Source organism: Nuphar pumila, chromosome 9 (assembly GCF_984573655.1).
Source record: "Nuphar pumila chromosome 9, dmNupPumi1.hap1.1, whole genome shotgun sequence".
Lineage (NCBI taxonomy): Eukaryota > Viridiplantae > Streptophyta > Magnoliopsida > Nymphaeales > Nymphaeaceae > Nuphar > Nuphar pumila.
The window spans coordinates 14,466,105-14,474,573 of NC_143257.1; positions in this window are offsets into that span (position 1 = coordinate 14,466,105).

An 8,469-nucleotide genomic window follows, 5' to 3' on the forward strand; every position below is an offset into this window, starting at 1 on the left:
CGAATTTCAAAGTTAACATAACGTTTGATGCATTAATTTTCACTCTTATCAGATTTTTGGCAATTTCTATACAGCAAATTGATTCATCCAATTAAGTATCCCCGCACCATACAAAAATCTTTTTCTTTTTCTTTTGAATCTGACGTCTGAAACTGGACAGACCAAGTTCCAAGTCTGGTCGGTTTCAGTGGCTCGGTTACGTCTGATCCCTAAATGGATCAGACCCACGAACCAACACTCAGTATCATCCTTTTTTTATTCATTCATGTGTATTAATATGTATATCTCATATACATATTTTTCTTTTTTTTTAACTTTCTACTGAGACCGATCAGTCCCATGATAGTAGGGACTGATCAAGTCCCTTGGAATCCGACCAGCTTGATCCATGAATGGCTCAATGATGTTCGTATCAGGCCAGTTCAGACACATACCCGGCAAAAGGTTCTCATGCGCACCGATCCACATATATTACCAGTTCGGTGCTTTAAGGGTACAAACCAATATTGATCACTTCATACATTAAGATCGATATACAGATTCAATTTATATCCCACCAGAGTATGCTCATGCATACAAGCCTTAGCCTATGGGTATCGGGTTAGAACCCCTACCTTGTAAGTGCCAAAAACCAAAATCGAAACCGCGAACACCGAACGATGTTGGCCCGCACCGAACTCTCACTCCTACCGTGGCTGTTCCTCTTTGCCCAGCAACACCTTTAGCACCCTCAATGGCAGCCACAACCACACCTATCTAGCCTAGGGGAAAATGTGAGGAAGAGAGAGAGAGAGAGAGAGAGAGAGAGAGAGAGAGAGAGAGAGAGAAAAGAATTTGGTTGACTCTAGGCCAACCGAATATCAAGAAATTTGAGATTATCGTTTTTTATAAAGTTATCACAAAGGATAATCACTGTTTTGCCACTCTCCTCATTCACGCCTATTTTTTTTTTGAAAAAAAAAAGAAATCAAAGTATGAAAAAGTAAAAAACCATGTACACAGAAGGATTTGAACCTAGGTCACTCCCCAAAGAGGCAACAAACCTCTCTACTGCATTATGAATTATTTCTCATTGCTATTTCTCATTGCAATTAGAGTCTTCTTTAATTTACTTATACACGCGTAAGCATTATACATTTTTGTCAAAAAGACTAACATTTCTTCATTAAGTCGTGGGTGTGGCGGGATTTGAACCTGCATCAAACCCCTAAGAGGCAAGGAACCTCTCCACCACACCACATCTTATTTCATTGCAAGTTTGGTCTAATTTAATTTAAATATACCTTATTCAGGTTTTTTTCAACGCGTCCCAGATTTTTGGATTTGAGTTACTAAATATTACAAATCTATAGAATCTTCTAATTGATTTTTAGATCTTGATTAGGGTTTTACGATATTTGGATCGATTAGGATCCAATTGGATTTCAGATCCATCTGGGATTCGAATCGACTTGCCATATCTGCATCCAAATACTGAATCCATATGATCTTATTCGGATCTAAGATCTATTTGGACTGAATTCATTCGAATAATATCATATTATCATTTTTTTTTGAAGAAATTTCACTTTTATTTATTTCGATAATTGCCAAAATTTTACCGGTTTTACACATATTATATGAACAACACATATCAAGCATCTTCATTCCTTATTATATACATAATTCATCCTCCTAAAAAAACAATAATCAAATAAGTTCATTCCGTGTTATATACTTAATTCATTTATAAACAACTTCATGACCTCACACACATACAAAGTTCAATTAATGTACATAACAAATTTCAATAATCTATAAAGTTTAATGACGTACATCACAAAATTCATTGCTTTAGTAGCTCCTTGACATAATTTTATAAATTAGTAATAAGAGGACCTTGAGAGTTAAGCATATCCCTCAACTTGGCAACTTCTTCTCTTAAACAGGCTATTTCTACATCCGCCTCAATTGCACTTGTTGTAGCCTCAACTTCCTCCTCGATATGGACCTTATCTCCCTATTCATCTATGTGTGCATCTGCCATGGATTCCCTGTTAATGTCTTCTCCACCGTTGTACCAGTCTTCCAGATCGTATTCAAACAAAGTGGGGTAATCCTTTTTCTTATCCTTCATTGTGCCATGGATTATTTTACTAACTACTCTAGGGCGACAGTGTGTTTATTGAATAAAGCCAAACTGCCAAACCTGTAAAAATTTGATATTATAAATAAATTAGCTTTATCTTTGAGTTAGAAATGTGTTTTTATCTTTTAAACGTCAATTATGGGTATTCTACATGCTCAATTATTCTTTTCTGACCTATAGGGTAAAATAGTCATTTCAAGAATTATTTCAAACAAAATATTATTAAAAATTTAAATTATTATGAAAATAATGGTTTTAGTAAGTCACACACTCATCTGAGTGTTTTGAACTTAACTAGATACATTTTAATGGTTTTCGAAAAAAAATCTTAAAAAGGGTATTTTGGCCATAAAATAATTTATGGAAAATATTTTAATCAAATAAATTATTATTTTAGAAGATATAAAAAACCATGAACTATCTACATTAGTATAATTATTTGGTGTTAATAAGATAAGAAAATTAAATTTTAGAAAAGGTTATGGATTTTAAAATGGATTTGAACTCTATACGGGTTGGACCCAAATGGATCGACCCGAACATAAAGTTTTATGGGTTTTAAACAACTAAACGAATATTACATTTAAATCTAATTAGAATTTTTGAACAAATATTGTTTAAATATGACATTTCTTTGTTATTTTAGTTTTGAATTTTTATTTTAAGATCAATTTTTGGTTTTTGGGGCTAATTGGATCCAAAATGGATCCAAATAGGAGCCTGTTTGGATTATCGCCTAAGGAGAGTCATGTGGGACCCACTAGGGCACCCGACCTTCATATTCCCCTTTTCATTTCCTACTCAAACACCAGCTGAAAACCTCCTATTTCACCCTCTTCTTCTTCTCCTTCAAGGTCCCCCTCGAGCACAACACCCTCCTCCTTGAGCATCAGACCTCCTTCCACTCCCTCTTCCCTTCTAATTCTGACTTCACCCACCCTTATTTCGTTGAACCGCCAGAGAGGAGGCTTGAGGCAGCTCATCGCTCCTTCGTTATCTTCATGAGGGGCGGAACCCTAGATGACAATTTCCTTGTCAATGAGCTTTTTGATGTCAGGAACGAGGTGTCAGTCTTCGGCTTCCTAGTGGAAGATGGTTCAGTGAATGCCAGTCTTTTCCTCAACTGGGCATCCTCTCTATGACTCGATAGGTACCCTCGGGAGGGTGGTGTGTATTCTCCCTGAAACACAAATTCATGTGATCCTGTGTATACGGCGGAATATCTTGGGACCCACGATAATTCATATGCCAATGTTGCCCATGATGACTTTATAATAAAATAATATATAAAAAAGGTAGATATGCTTTTAATGGAAATGTCCTCCGATAAGATAGATATGCGTTGGATGAAAATGTCCTCCCACTCCCCGTAAATAGATTTGCACGTTTTGCCTTTGTTTTTAGCTTGTGTTACAACACATGGTCGCCTTCTCATTCCTGCCTGATGAGTTGTGGAGCCTGATTCAAAGTTTTTGCCCTTGCAGGAAGAGGGGGTCCGAGGGCTCCCTCCAGTGCGGGTCCCGCTGTGCGATCAGCGGGCGAGGGTCCAGTGGGTGCTGCCCTTGGCGGGGGGTCATGGGGAGCAGCGCCCTCCGGAAGAAAATTTTTTTGGGATTATGTTTGAGACTCAATTTCTTATGGATCAGACCCAACTTGTTTATGTTTAGGGTTGTCGCTCTTTCCTTGTATAAATTCTTTCTTGTATTTCTCTCTTATAACTGTTGAAAAGAGCAATAAGATTTCTCTCTGAGTGGCCATGCTTTTTTTTATTCTCTCTCTATTGAAAAAAAAACGATTTACAATATAAATCAAATCAGAGAGTAACGATTTATAGTAGAAATCAAATCAAATAGTAGCGATTTACAGTAAAAATAAGATAAGATAGTAGCAATTTATAGTAGAAATCAGGTAAGAGAGTAGTAATTTACAGTAAAAATCAGATAAGAGAGTAGTAATTTACAGTAGAAATCAAATCAAAGAGTAGCGATTTACAGTAGAAATCAAATCAAAGAGTAGCGATTTATCGTAGAAATCAGATCAGAGAGCAGTAAATTACAATAAAAATCAAATCAAAGAATAACAATTTATAGTAAAAATCTGATTTGTATTGTAAATTGCTATTCTCTGATTTGATTTCTACTGTAAATCGCTACTATTTGATCTGATTTCTACCGTAAATTGTTATTCGCTGATTTGATTTCTACTGTAAATCGCTACTCTCTGATCTAATTTCTATTATAAATCGCTACTCTCTTATCTGATTTTTATTGTAAATCGCTACTCTCTAATTTGATTTCTACTGTAAATCGCTACTCTCTTATCTGATTTCCACTGTAAATCGCTACTCTCTTATCTGATTTCTATTGTAAATTGCTACTCGCTGATTTGATTTCTACTGTAAATCGTTACTCTTTGATCTTATTTTTATTGTAAATCGCTACTCTCTGATTTAATTTCTAATGTAAATCTCTACTCTCTTGTCTGATTTTTACTGTAAATCGCTACTCTCTTACTTGATTTCTATTGTAAATCGCTACTCTCTTAGTTGATTTCTACTTTAAATCGCTACTCTCTTATCTGATTTCTATTGTAAATCGCTACTATCTGATTTGATTTCTACTATAAATCGTTACCCTCTTATCTGATTTTTATTATAAATCGCTACTCTACTCAGTTTGATGTTTCCATCATTATCTCTGTTGTAAATCGCTATTCTTTGTCTACTCAGTTCGACGTTTGCACCCTCGTATCATGATGAACAATAGACAGAATGTTGTTTTTTCTGGTAGTTCAACTATTTCTCATGAACAGACGATGATAAAGGGTGCTCCGACAATAATAGACGATGGCGACGATAAAGGGTGATTTGGCGGCAGCAAACGATGACAAAAAGTGATCCAACGATAATAGACATCAACAAAGGGTGCTCCGGCGACAGCAGATGACGACAAAGAATGCGTCATCAATCAGAGCTCTTGTTACAGCAGATGGTGTATCGCCAAAGGGTGATCCAAAATGTTTAGGACGACATATTGCGAGGATCTTCTGTTAAAGCAGAGGATTCTACTCCTTAGGGCAAAAATGATGATGATTTTAACCCTTTCTGGCAGGAGGACATTTTTGTCCTTTACTAAAAACATCATTTTATGGTGCTAATGGCAGGAAAGGGTACTTAAGTTATTACAAACGCACCAGACTCTGATGCTAAGTGATGCTGACACACACGGGGAAATGAGCCCCACGTGCTTACATACATGGTGCTCATTCAGACCTGAGAACACGAACCTGCATGTTTCAGGGGGGAACATATAACTTGCTTCAAGTACCCTCTTTAATCTTGATTCTTTTCCCATTTTTTTTTTTATCCTTTTGTTTTTAGAGAGTGTAATCCCTCTTTCCATTTTCATTTTTGCATTGGGCTTTTGCACAAACCCTAGCCGATGCCTAACATAGTGGATTGTGTTGTATTTTGGGGATATGCGCCACCTTCAATCGCCGTTCATGACCATTGGTGAGTTTTTCTACCCCATTCCCTCATTCTTCTAAATTCCATGCACTTTTTCGTGTTTTTACTTTAGCCATATGACCCCAACTAGGGTTTTTTATTTTTTTATGTTTCCTTTGCATTGGGATGCATGCCCAACAGGTTGGACTCGGTTCCACATTCATTAGTGTGTGAAGGTATGTGTTGTTCGCTATTTTTCATTCTTAGTTATTCGTTCTTTATTGCTTAAGTAAATTTCTAGACGTTTTTTATTATTGTTGCTTGCCTCATTTTGTGTTCTAGCATTGGAAATCATGCCTAGCTACTGATGACACCACTTTCAGCCATGACAACGTGTTAGCCAACTATTTCTTTGTATTTTCCTATTTTGGATCAAATTTCCAAGGGAATATGATTTTTTTCTTGAAATCGGGTGCCTCGATCTTCATGCGAACACTGTGGTTGTGCTTTGGACAGTGTGCAAACCTATGGAGATGCCCCACACAGCTGTCTAACCTTGTTTTGGACTTTTTAGTATATTGTTCTATGGACTTTTGCCAATCAGGTTATCAATTTATATTGTAGTTTTTGTCGCTCGTATGCAAAAACATATTTTGATGAATTCATCGTTATGTGTGCAGCATTGTAGCACTCTCCCACTATGAGAGGATGCCCAACTAACCCTGTTCTTGTGGTTCGCTTGGTATTGTATGTTGCCACCAAGTATTCAATATATTGCATATGTGGCAATTTATTGCGGTTTGCGTGAGACATCCTGGGTTTTCGAGTTTCGCTACTTTTTTTATCGTATCGCAAAGGTAGGACTCCTAAACTAAATTAGTAGAATATAAATTCTTGTTGTTTGGTATTAATCTATTGTGTCTTAGAGATACTTTGCTTAAGTATCGTAACGTAGTGTTATGTGTAGTGAATTAGGTTTAGAAATGCCTAATTTGATGGTTTTGCATGAACTAAATAGCAATTACATTGATTTTGTTATTAGCAAGATTAATATAGTGTATTAACACTATTAAGCATGTTGCATAATTCTGAAATTTGATTATGTCTTGGGAATTTCGCTGCACACTAAGTGTTTGGTGAAATGCCTATGTGAGACCGAATTCCAGTTTTGAATATGGTTTTCTAACAAGGTTTCAAAAATGTCTTCAAAAGTCAAGTACACATGTTTGAAACTTCATTTCAAAATGAGTTTTGTACATGTTGTAAATATGCTTTTGATTTCATAGTTTGCATCATGAACATGCACTTGAGAGCCCGAATGTGCGTAGTTAAACATGTTAATATGTACATTGCTAGTGCGGTCTTTGCACGCACACATGCATGGTTTGTGTTCGCAAACGTCTAAAAATGAGGGTTTTGAGAACGTCGTCCTTGCATATACCGCAGTTAGACCCGGTATAGCAAACGTCCTAGAAATGGTTTTCTACCTACACTAGCGTGCAATCATAATCAAACCACACCATGAATCATGCAATTATAATGAAAGCAAATAAACAATCAACCAAACACTTGCAACAATAGAGTTATCTTAACAATAAGCAAAGTAGATGCCCAGTTACCTAGAGTTGGGTACCCTATTTAGGTGGGCCGAGCAGTAAAAATAAGATAGCTCTAGGGTTAACACACAAGCGTGATTCTAAGAATCTTAGTTAATTTGCGAAAGCAAACTAACAATCCTAATATAAGGCAAGAAATTAAACTAGCAATCCCAAATAATGAAAGAAAGCAAACTAACACTCCTTAATGTACATGAACAAACACTAGGCAATAAAGTAAATACCTAGCCTTAAGTGTCATTCCCCGACAATGGTGCCAAAAATTTGATGTGATTTTGTTTTGAAATATAATTTTTGATAAAATATAAGTGTAAACCGTATACCAAATTTTTTTAACTGGTTCACACACAAAAGTGGTGAAGTCCAGGTCGAATCCACAAGAAACAAAGTAAGACTACGTATTCCAAATAATTCAATCTTCTTTATTGCCTTAAAATAAACAAGAAATATGCGAAAGCAATCGAGCACCAAGCCTATTGCAATTGTTTGAGTAGAAATAAAAATTAATACAACCCGAATTAAAATTGGCCTAAGGCCCTATTTAACTAAATGAAATAAACAAATAAAAAAAAAGTGAATTCAGCAACTTGATGATGTCCTCAGCACGGTGATATGCACGAGATAGCTGCCTTCACCTGCACAACACTGCAAACACAAGAAGAAACTTGCTTGCGCAAGAGTTAGTGTAACCTAAACCTAACTATAAATGCAAACCTAAAAATGCAACAAAGACAATATGAGTGCAGACCTAAACACAATCTAAGACTGTCAGATACAACTACGCACCTAGTCTAGTCCAACACGATGACTAGACCGCACCACCAGCTAGACTCGATCCTAGTCGGCTGGACTGGGATTGCAAATAGACTAAGTCTGATTTTTTGACGAAAACCAGAAGATAGTCTGCTGTAGCAGACTTGCTCAAGCCACCAAAATGCTGCTGGGCCCACTTTGAAATTATACCCAAGTAAAAGGACAACTCTGCCCTTCACTAGACCCCTATGCTAGCTGAGTGGGTTGGGTAGACTACGCTGACTAGATGAAGGCAAAATTTGAACCTAACCTAGTTGGATGTTTGATCAAATCAAACCAAAGTTAGGTCAGACTCTAGACAACCTAAAACTAACATGAAACAGGAAAAAAATTGAAAGAAAACAATGAAAATGGACTCAGGTCTGCCGACACCCAAGCCCACACACCGAGCCTAGTTGGACTTGTGTTGTCCTATAACAAACCCAAAAAAAATGTTCTGTTCAAAACTTTGCTACCGACTGCTTCGA